The following is a 10,818-nucleotide window of genomic DNA, read 5'->3' on the forward strand; positions in this document are numbered from 1 at the left end:
TTTTTTATGTTTATTTTATCTTATTTTATTTTTTTTAGATGTCCTTTCTGATCAGAAAGAGAAAGAAAGGTATAGACTTGGATGGGTGGGAGGAAGGAAGGATGTGAGAAGAACTGGGGAAGGAGAAACTGTAAAAAATATATTTTATTTTTAAAAAAAAATCTATCTTCAATAAAAATAAATAAAATAAAAAGCAGTATCTCATTTCAATTCAAAATACATAAATATAAGTTATGATCAAGAATCTAATATCATTAATTAATATTATGCCACTAGTGTATTACTAATTTCAAAATCAATCTAGTCTCAAAATTACTTGAAAATGTAGTCATAACCTGTAAGCTTCAAGGTTTTGGGGTGCCAACACAATTACTTCTTAGCATATTAGATTATCTTTATCCCTTGAACACTTATGCATACAATCTGAGCACAAGACCCCTTATTTTAAGTTGGATATTGCCTTATCTGCTAATAGAACATTTTTTTTAAAGTGTTGGAATCATCTGCAAAATTTAATCCCTCCTTTTATGTTACTATTGGAAAATAAACTGTGTTCAAAGGATTCTGTGGATATTGTAATTTCTACCTATTATAAAAAGATAAAGACACTTACTATATACATTTCAAACTTTCTGCTCCAATTTGTGGGCAAATACAGAAGAAACCAATTTTCCTTAGTATTTGTTCATTTAAAAAAAATGCAGTGTTAGCACTGCAGAGTAGGCTGGCAAGTCTTCCCAAAGTGGGAGACGCCAAGCACATTTTCGTTCCACCAATTGCTTCAAATTATTTTTCAAACATTTTTGGTTTAAGAAAATTCAAAACACATTTTCGTGGATCTCTTTTCCTTTTAAATTCATGTGTTTTGTAAGAAAAGTTCAATCCATATGTTTCTGATTCATTTTGAGTTAACTCATCAAATTGTTGATTTGATGACCAAAAGCTTTTTGACGGTTGTGATTTTTCCCTCTGAAATAGTATTTTTGTCTTTTCATGTGTAAACAAACATGGGTCTTAAAGATTCATGCTCCATATAGCAAGGAATTGAGCGGGTGCTGGCTCATTCAAACTCATTTCTGTCACCCCCGGGGAGTCTAGGCATTGACAGTCAGCCTGAGAGGCTAGGTTGCTTTGTATGTATATGACTTTCTTTTCAAATACAACGTAAGGCAAATTGGAGGCACATTTTCTAAACTCACAAGAATTTTAAATAATATCTGATTTAATTTAATCACCAGATAAAATCAGCAAAATAGGGAGGCATTGCCAAAACTGAAGGTGAAAAGGGAGAACAGCAACTCTACAAATAGCAGTCTTGTCACTCCTCTAAGAAGCTCCAAACTGGGATTGTCACTTAGCTTGTTTAGGAGAGCCTTATATGGGTCTTTATAAAGTTTTCTTTGTATGTTTGAGGATGAAGAAAATCAGAAGTTTTAGAGATTGTTATGTACACAGGGGAAATGCCCAACCTTCTTTTACTCTGATTTTCTTGGAATTGGACTGGAAGTCAATGAATGATGCTGGCCTGCCCACATGATTAAAATCCTCTAGCCAGGACAATGTGGCTGTCACCAAATATCATGGGTTGTTTTGTTTTGTTTTGAACATCCCTACTAAGAAAAGCATTGTGGGACTAGGTCTCAATGAGTTATTTCTTGTGAAGAGAGAAAGGGCAAAGAAGAAAAAAGGATTTTACAGAGCTTGAGAAACCTACATAGACTTTGCTGAAGACTAAAGCACTGTGTATGTTCTGCTCCATTCATTGTCTCATGGTCAGAGATGTGTTCTCTTCTTACCATGAAACATTGGAGAACTGATTTTCATGTGCAACTGTTTGTGTATGGTGCAAAATCTGCAAAGCAAATGTCTAAATCTAGCCCAGCAGATCCCTCTAGGGTTCACTGGTAGATGCTTGCAATACAGGTGGTTTTGTTTGTTTGTTTATTTTTGGTGAATGATATATCCTCACAGTGAAGCCACTAACAGTGGTTCTTGACCCGTGAGGTTGCAATCCTTTTGGGGGTCAAATGATCCTTTCACAGGGGGTCACATATCAGATACCCTGCATATTGAATATTTATATTACAATGTATAACAGAAGCAAAATTACAGTTATGAAGTAGCAGCACAATAATTTTATGGTTTTGGTCACCACACCATGAGGAACTGTATTATATGATCACAGAATTAGGAAAGCTGAGAACCAGTGCTTGACTAAAGGTGCAGGAAGCATGGGACACTCAGCATTGAATATGAGCAGTCACAATGTTTGAATTTTCGCTGACTTCCAGATGAGCCCCCAGCAGACTGCTGGGCAAGTGGCCTTTACCAGCCAGAAAGGAGATGCTGTCCATTCCCATACAGGAAAGCTATGGGAAGAGAAGAATTGCGTTATCAGAATTCCTTCTGTATCGATGAAGCAAACTGCCCTACCCATGCCAAGACATTCCGTTCAGCAGACAAAGCCAACCTCTCCTGATTATTTGTATTCCTGTTGGATTTTTTTCATAATTGTATTATCTTGATAAAGAATAAAAATGCAAACTCATACATTTCACTCTAAGGTTAAAGTAGTAATGAATGCTCACCACCTGGTATTAATTTGCAAATCACAAAAGGCCAGGAACCCTTGTGCTGTCCTGGTCTTCACAAGGGCCTAAGTCACACACCCAAACATAAGTACTGAAGCATTTCAAGATTGCACGAGATGCTTAAGACAAAGACTTATCTCCTGATGGGATTACAGGTGTTCACCAGAGTGCCCAGCTAGAGAGCTATCTGTTTTTATTTTATATCTTGGAATTGAAAAAAATAGCCAGGCAATCATCATGCACAGCTTTAATCCCAGCACTTGAGAGGCAGAGGCAGGTAGAGCTCTATGAATTCAAGGCCAGCCTGGTCTACAGAGTGAATTCTAGGACAGCCAGGGCTACACAGAGAAACCCTGTCTTAGAAAATAAAACGGGGGGGGGTAGGCAGAGACAGACAGATACAGAAATAGAGACACAGAGAGAGACAGAGAAAGATTTCAAAAGGACCACATAAGTCTGAGGTATTTCTACTTCGATTATCAAAGCTGAAGATGGAATATACATGTTAATCCAACTATCACCACTGCAGTGGGAAGTTGTTCTCATGGAAGTGTAGCTGCAGAGGTGACTGGCTCCTGAGCACATATCACATGAGTATTATTTATGCACGGTAAAGCATGACAACCTGTAGCATTGGTGCCTCAGATACTGGCATTTTTAAAGCTCCCAATTATTTGTTACATGCAGTTAAACTTAAGAGTTACCTCTCAGAGGATTTCCTAATATCTTGAGTTGCCAGATCAAGAGAGTTAGAAGTCACAGGGCAACAAATGAGAAAATGAGGAGTCTGCTGTGTGCAAACAGCAGTGTACACACACACACACACACACACACACACACACACACACACTGAAGAGATACAGAAACTAAAGACTTTAAAATCAAGTTTCCTAATGATTATCTTTGAAGAAGAACAATTGGTAATCTGTCATGGGTTTTTTTCATTAATAATTGGAGTGACAATAGGATATAAAATGATGTTGTAGTTTCTTTCACTCTAAGCTGCATTAATTACCTTCTTGTTACATTGGATTTGTTATTGTGCATCTGAAATAATGGTTCACTTAGATCTTGATGCTGTAAAGTAAATGACATTTATATTATTTATGTTATTATATTATCTATACCTAGAAAGTTTCTAATAAGTATCCTATAATAATTTATTAAAAATGCAAAAGTTAGATCCAAGATGGCAGCGAGCAGTGTGGACCACGTTTGGAAGCTCCAGTGAACAATTCAGGAAATTGCACAGATTTCTGAGCCAGGAACACCAAGGTCCCCACACCACGGCAGCAGGAGTGCTCCACGGTTCGGAGGGACCAGGGTGTGGAGGACCTGCATGCTCCTGCACACGGGAGGAGTGTGGATTTTCTCGGATTGGAGCAGCAGCGGCAGAGGCAGGAGCAGCAGTGGCACCAGCGGCACCAGCGGCTGAGGGTTGCAGCTCAGAGTCTTCCAGTGGAGGCGATTGGTGTGGTGGCCAGTGGGAGTTGTTGTGGGAGAGGGGACTCTGGACAGGATTTGGGTCACGTGGTGCCTTGAGACCCAAATTGGACTCAGTGGACAGTTTGGCCCCAGAGTTCCGGGTTCATCTCAGTGCGCCATGCCATGGAGACGCTGGCTCAAATCAGCAAGCAATTCTGCTGGAGGCACTAGCTCAGCGCAGCTGTAGTTGACCTGCTGTGACGCAGGTGGGCCGGAGCGCTCAGTTCCACTGGAGGCGCTAGCTCATCTCAGTGAGCAGTTCTGCCCTACACACTAGCTCAGCTCAGCAGGCAGTTCTGGGGTACTGATGCAGGCTGAGGTCAACACACATGATTCATCCCAGGGGCCTTAGCTGGACTTGCCGGGCAGGTTGGGCCCAGAGACTCTAGCTGAGCTGTGCGAAGAGGCTCAGTGGCCCTAAGACTCTGGCTGGACTATCCACGCAGTTTAGGCCTGGAGTCCCAGGCTGATCTAAGTGCGCAGTGTGAGTCCAGAGTCCCTGGATGAGCTTGGTGCACAAATCCGCCCCGGAACCTCGGGTGGAGCTCGGCATGAAGTTTGGGGACAGAGTCCCTAACTGTGCTTGGCAGACAGATTGGGTCCAGAGACTCTAGCTGAGCTTTTGGCACAGTCCTGGCTCTAAGACTATGGTTGGAAACAGTGTGCAGTTTGAATCCAGAATTCCTGGCTAAGCTTGGCAGACGGTTCGGGCCTGAGAATATAGCTGAGCTCGATGCATGCTTTGGGCCCAGTATCCCTGGCTGGACTTGGCAGAAGACCCAGGAGGCTGTAGATACCTTGGCCTGACCCCACGTTCATTCAGAGACCCAGAACGATTGCAGGACCCACAGCACAGGGGAGCTGATCATCACTGGCTGTGAGAGTCCAAAATGACAGGGCTAAACTTCTGCCATCCACACCAGTGAAGCATCAGAGCTCCCAGCCTATGGAAATCATGAGAAAACAAGTGAATCTGTCATCAGACTCCCTTTATCCAACTCTGGAAGCTACCCAACAAAAACAGAGATGGCAAGATGTCTAAAGGACAGTGTAAAAGCATACACAAAAAAAACCAAAACAACATGGCGTCTCCAGTTTCCAGCTATCCCAAAGAAAACAACCCAGAGAACTTAAATACAACAGAAACACAAGAAAATGACCTCGAATCCTTGGTAATGAGGATGATAATGGAGGAAACAAATAAAATTCATAATCAAATGCAGGAAGACACAGACAAACAGGTGAGAGACATAAAAGAAGCACATAGAGTGGAACTAGAAAAATTTCAGGAAAATGCAAACAACCAGATAAAAGAAATGAATAAAACGGTTCAAGCTCTGAAGACCTATAAAGTGGCAATGGAAGAAACTCAGGAATATACAAACAATCAGATGAAAGAAATCAAAAAATCAGTTCAAGATCTGAAAATGAAAATGGAGTCAATGATAAACACACAGACAGAAGAAAAACGAGAACGTGAGACCTCAGAGAAGAAGGTGAGCAACACAGAGGTGAGCTTTTCTAACAGAATCCAAGAGATGGAAGAACAAATCTCAGGTCTAGAAGATACAATCACCTATCTTGAAGCAACCATTAAAGAAAATGCCAAATCTGGAAAACTCCTGACACAAAATATCCAAGAAATTAAGGACACCATGAAAAGAAGAAATCTGAGGATAATAGGCATTGAAGAAAGAGAAGATATCAGACTCCAAGGCCCAGATACTATTCTCAACAAAATCATAGAAGAAAATTTCCCCAATCTAAAGAAAGAGATGCCTATAAGCGTACAAGAGGCCTACAGAACACCAAATAGAAATGACCAGAAAAGAAAAACTGCCCATCACATAATAATCAAAACAAAAGACATACAGAACAAAGAAGAAAATATTAAAAGCTGCATGGGAAAAGGGCCAAATAACACTTAATGGCAAACCTATCAGAATTACACCCGACTTCTCAGCAGAGACCATAAAAGCCAGAAGGGCCTGGACAGAGATCCTACAAACCCTAAGAGACCACAGATGTCAGGCCAGACTACTTTACCCAGCAAAACTATCAATAAACATTGATGGAGAAAACAAAATATTCCATGACAAAAACAAATTCAAACAGTACCTATCCACAGATCCAGCTTTACAGAAGGCACTAGAAGGAAAACTCCATCCCAAAGGGTCAAGCTACAACCGAAACTACTCAGGAAATAGATAATTATACCATGGCAAAAACACAACTACACAAACGCTCGACTGGAAACAACATCAAAATTAAGACTCTTAACAGTCACTGGTCATTAATATCTCTCAACATCAATGGCCTCAATTCTCCAATAAAAAGACACAGACTAACTGAATGGGTGCATAAACAAGATCCAACATTCTTCTGCATTCAAGAAAAACATCTCACCCATAACGATAGGCATTACCTCAGGGTAACAGGTTGGAAAAAGTATTCCAAGCAAATGGTCACAAGAAACAAGCAGGCGTAGCCATTTTAATATCAAACAAAATAGACTTTCAACCAAAATTAATCAAAAGGGATGAGGAAGGACACTTCATACTCATCAAAGGTAAAGTCAACCAAGATGACATCACAATTCTGAACATCTATGCTCCCAATACAAGGGCACCCACATTTGTAAAAGATCTCCTAAAAAAGCTTAAACCACACATCGATCCCACACAATAATAGTGGGAGACTTCAACACCCCACTCTCACTGAAGGATAAGTCATTGAAACAGAAACTAAGCCGAGAAGTAACATCATTAACCAATGCCATGGGTCAAATGGATCTAACAGATATCTATAGAACCTTTCACCCAAACAAGAAAGAATATACCTTCTTCTCTGCATCCCATGGAACCTTCTCCAAAACTGATGACATCATAGGTCACAAAGCAAGCCTCAACAGATACAAGAGGATTGAAATAATACCTTGTATCCTATCAGATTACCATGGTCTTAGGCTGCAATCCAACAACAACAGAAATAACAAAAAGCCTACACGTATGTGCAAACTAAACAACTCTCTGCTAAATGACACCTGGGTCAGGGAAGAAATAAAGAAAGAAATCAAGGAGATTCTGAAATTCAATGATAATGAAGGAACAACATACCCAAATTTGTGGGATACATTGAAAGCAGTGCTAAGAGGAAAATCCATAGCACGAAGTGCCTTTAAAATGAAATTGGAAATATCGCATGTAAGCATTTTAACGACACAACTGGAAGCCCTAGAAAAAAAGAAGCAGAAACACCCAAAAGGAGTAGACGTCTGGAAATAATCAAACTCAGCGCTGAAATTAACAAATTAGAAACTAAGAAAACAGTCCAAACAATCAACAAAAACAAGAGCTAGTTCTTAGAGGAAATCAACAAGATAGACAGACCATTACCAGACTAACTAAAAGGCAGAGAGACAGTATTGAAATCAACAAAATCAGAAATGAAAAGGGAGACATAACAACAGACACTGAAGAAATACAAAGAATCATAAGATCCTACTTTGAAGGCATATATGCCAAAAAATTTGAAAATCTAAAGGAAATGGATGATTTTCTTGATCAATTTCACTTTCCAAAGTAGAGTGAAGAACAGATAAACAAGCTAAATAGTCCCATTTCCCCTACAGAAGTAGAAGCAATCATTGATAGTCTCCCAACCAAAAAAATCCCGGGGCCAGAAGGTTTCAGTGCACAATCTACCAGACCTTCAAGGACGAGCTAATAATGATGTTCTCCAAGCTACTCCAACAGATAGAAATGGATGGAATATTACCAAATTCATTCTATGAGGCCATAGTCACACTGATACCTAAACCTCACAAAGACTCAACAAAGAAAGAGAATTTCAGACCAATTTCTCTTATCAACATTGATGCAAAAATACTAAATAAAATACTTGCAAAATGAATACAAGAACACATCAAAGATATCATTCATCATGACCAAGTTGGCTTCATTCCAAGCATCCAGGGATGGTTTAATATACAGAAATCCATCAATGTAATCCACCATATAAACAAACTGAAGAGAAAACACCACATGATCATCTCTTTAGATGCAGAGAAAGCATTTGATAAAATCCAACACCCATTCATGTTTAAAGTTTTAGAGAGATTGGGAATACAAGGCACTTTCCTCAACATAATAAAGGCTATATACAGCAAGCTAATAGCCAAAATCAAAGTAAATGGTGAGATACTCAAGGAATCTCCTCTAAAATCGGGAACAAGGCAAGGGTGCTCAATCTCTCGATATCTCTTCAATATAGTACTTGAAGTTCTAGCCAGAGCAATAAGACAACAAAAGGAGATCAAGGGTATCCAAATGGGAAAGGAGGAAGTCAAATTATCCCTATTTGCAGATGATATGATAGTGTACATAAGTGACCCTCAAAATAACACCAGAGAACTCCTACAGCTGATAAACACCTTCAGCAAATTGGCTGGATACAAAATTTACTCAAAAAAGTCTGTAGCCTTCCTATACACAAATGACAAGCTTGCAGAGGCCGAAATTAGGAAAGCCACACCCTTTACATTAGCCACAAGCAGTATAAAATATTTAGGAGTTACTCTAACTAAGCAAGTGAAGGACTTGTTTGAAAAAAATTACAAAACTCTGAAGAATGAGATTGAAGATGACCTGAGAAGATGGAATGATCTTCCTTGCTCATGGATCGGGAGAATTAACATAGTAAAAATGGCCATCCTACCAAAAACAATCTATAGATTCAAGGCAATCCCTATCAAAATACCTACACAATTTTTTAAAGACAATGAAAGTTCAATTCTGAACTTCATATGGAAAAACAAAAAACCCAGAATAGCTAAAACAATCTTGTACAATAAAAGGTGCTCCGGAGGAATCTCTATACCTGATCTCAAACTGTATTATAAAGCAATAGAAATTAAAACACCATGGTACTGGCACAGCAACAGGCTGGTTGATCAGTGGAATCGAATCGAATACGCAGATATGAATCCACACACATATGGTCACTTGATTTTTGACAAAGAAGCCAAATCCATTCAATGGAAAAAGGATAGCATCTTCAACAAATGGTGCTAGTCTAACTGGATGTCTATGTGTAAAAAAATGCGACTGGACCCATATTTGTCACCTTGCACAAAACTCAAATCCAAGTGGATTAAAGACCTCAACATAAAACCAGAGACAGTAAGTCACTTAGAGAAAAAAGTGGGGAAGAACCTGGAACATATTGGCACAGGAGACAACTTCCTGAACAGAACACCAACAGCCCACGCCTTAATGTCAACAATTAATAAATGAGATCTCATGAGGCTGAGAAGCTTCTGTAAGGCAGGAGACACTGTCAAGAGCACAAAGCCACAGCCTACAGACTGGGAAAAGATCTTCACCAACTCTACATCTGACAAAGGTCTAATATCCAAAATATATAAAGAACTCAAAAAATTAAACACCACCAAACCAAATAACCCAATTGAGAAATGGGGCTTGGAATTAAACAGAGAATTCTCAAAAGAGAAATATCAAATGGCTGAGAAACACTTAAAGAAATGCTCAACCTCCTTAGTCATCAGGGAAATGCAAATCAAAACAACTCTGACATTCCATCTGACACCCATCAGAATGGCTAAGATCAAAAATTCAAGAGACACCACATGTTGGCGAGCATGGAGAGCAAGGAATACTCCTTCATTGCTGGTGGGAATGCAAACTAGTACAGCCACTTTGGAAATCTGTCTGGTGCTATCTCAGAAAACTGGGAATAGGGCTTCCTCAAGACCCAGCTATCCCACTCCTTGGAATATACCCAGAAGATGCTCCACCACACAACAAGAAAATTTGCTCAACCATGTTCATAGCAGCCCTATTCATAATAGCCAGAACATGGAAACAGCCTAAGTGTCCCTCAGTCGAAGAATGGATAAAGAAACTGTGGTACATATACACTATGGAATACTATTCAGCTATTAAAAACAAGGAATTCCCGAAATTTTTGGACAAATGGATTGAGCTAGAAATGATCGTGAGTGAGTTAACCCAGAAGCAGAAAGACTCAAAAGGTATATACTCACTTATATCTGCATACTAGCCCAAGGGGCATGTCCCATGAAAGCCTTCACTTACCAGGAAACTGGGACAGAGGGAGGACATCCTATTGGGACTCTAGATGAGAGAAGCATGGGAGAATAGCAAAGTAGAAGGATCCAGAGGGTCCTAGAAACCTACAAATAGAACATTATGATAGGCAGATTTGGGCCCAGGGGTCCCGCTCAAACTAAGGCTCCAGCCAAGGACAATACAGGTGGTAAACTTTAAACCCCTACCCAGATCTAGCCAATGGTCAGAACATTCTCCACAGTTGAGTGGAGAGTGGGATATGACTTTCTCACATACTCCCGTGCCTCACATTTGACCATGTCCCCTGGAGGGGAAGACATGGAGGCACTCAGAGGAAGGAGAGCAGGTCACCAAGAAGAGAGTTGATACCCTATGAACATATACAAGCGGAGGAAATCTCCCTCAGGAACAGTCATAGAGGAGGGGAATAAGGGGAAAATGGGAGGGAGGGAAGAATGGGAGGATACAAGGGATGAGATATCCATTGAGATGTAACAAGAATAAATTAATAAAATAAAATAAAAATAACTGTTACAAAATAAATTTATCTAATAAATCCTTTATATCCCCTTTTCTTTAAAAAAATGCAAAAGTTTTAAATTACCTTTGTTGTTAGTAAAGATTATAAACAT

This window comes from Acomys russatus, chromosome 2 (assembly GCF_903995435.1).
Source record: "Acomys russatus chromosome 2, mAcoRus1.1, whole genome shotgun sequence".
NCBI lineage: Eukaryota > Metazoa > Chordata > Mammalia > Rodentia > Muridae > Acomys > Acomys russatus.